This window comes from Vigna umbellata, chromosome 4 (assembly GCF_029865625.1).
Source record: "Vigna umbellata cultivar VRB3 chromosome 4, Vumbellata_1.0, whole genome shotgun sequence".
In the NCBI taxonomy this organism is placed as follows: Eukaryota; Viridiplantae; Streptophyta; class Magnoliopsida; order Fabales; family Fabaceae; genus Vigna; species Vigna umbellata.
This window is the reverse complement of record NC_142168.1, coordinates 49,705,120-49,706,065: the sequence shown is the minus strand read 5'-3', so window position 1 is coordinate 49,706,065 and position 946 is coordinate 49,705,120. Positions and strand designations below refer to the sequence as shown.

The following is a 946-nucleotide window of genomic DNA, read 5'->3' as shown; positions in this document are numbered from 1 at the left end:
ATATATAGAATTGGTTGGGTAGATTACAGAAGAATGAACTTTTTGTTTTATTTTCTAAAATATAAAAAAAAAAGTTTACTTTGATTTCATGATTAGTATCAAATGTTTGCTTTTTTATAAGGAGATAAAATGTTTTTAGACAAGCTCTTCAAAGGCATCCCAAAAATGTGAATATATACATAGTTTGAAAAGGTAGGACAAAACCTAAATGTGAAAACATGGCCCATGCAGGTCTCGAACCTGCGACCTTCGCGTTATTAGCACGACGCTCTAACCAGCTGAGCTAATAGGCCACTTTTGTTTAAGTTTTTTGATGAAAGTTTCAAATTCTAAACATGCAAACTCTAAAAATAAGAAAGTAATCTATTAATTTTCTTTGATTTGAATATATTCAAGAATGTAATCAATTAAAGGTTTGAATGAAGTTCAATTTTAAAATAATATCCTAATTCATATCAATAATTAAAGTTTGATTGATGTAGTGAAGAAATTTGTGAAAAAAGATTTCATTTTTTTAATTTGATGAATAAAATTTGGTAAAAAACGAAAAAAATTACAAATATCAATAAATAATAAATTATCATATATATATATATATATATATATATATATATATATATATATATATATATATATATATATATATATATATTAAAGTTTATCTTATTTGAATGAGGATTATGTTATGCTCAAGAGTACAATGGATAAAGTTTGGAGGATTTGAAGGAAGATTAATTTTAAAATAATATTCTAATGAAGATCATACTTAAAGTTTGATTGATGTGGGGAAGAAATTGGTTTAATGTCTCAATAGGTTTTTATTTTCATCCAGAATTTGAAATATGTCCCTTTCTTTTTCGGCATCTCAATTGAGTCCTTATTGTTGTAAAATTGAATCAAATAGGACCTTTCCGTCAAATTGAAATGACGCCGTTAAGAAGAATAT

At 24.9% G+C, this 946-nt stretch overlaps 1 non-coding gene across 1 annotated transcript; it reads right to left on the bottom strand.

Annotated features, from left to right (window-relative positions):
* Positions 1–219: 219 nt before the first annotated feature.
* On the bottom strand, positions 220–293 carry TRNAI-AAU (transfer RNA isoleucine (anticodon AAU)). The gene has a single exon. It is a non-coding gene; the product is annotated as a tRNA-Ile (tRNA).
* Between the last annotated feature and the right edge of the window lie 653 nt (positions 294–946).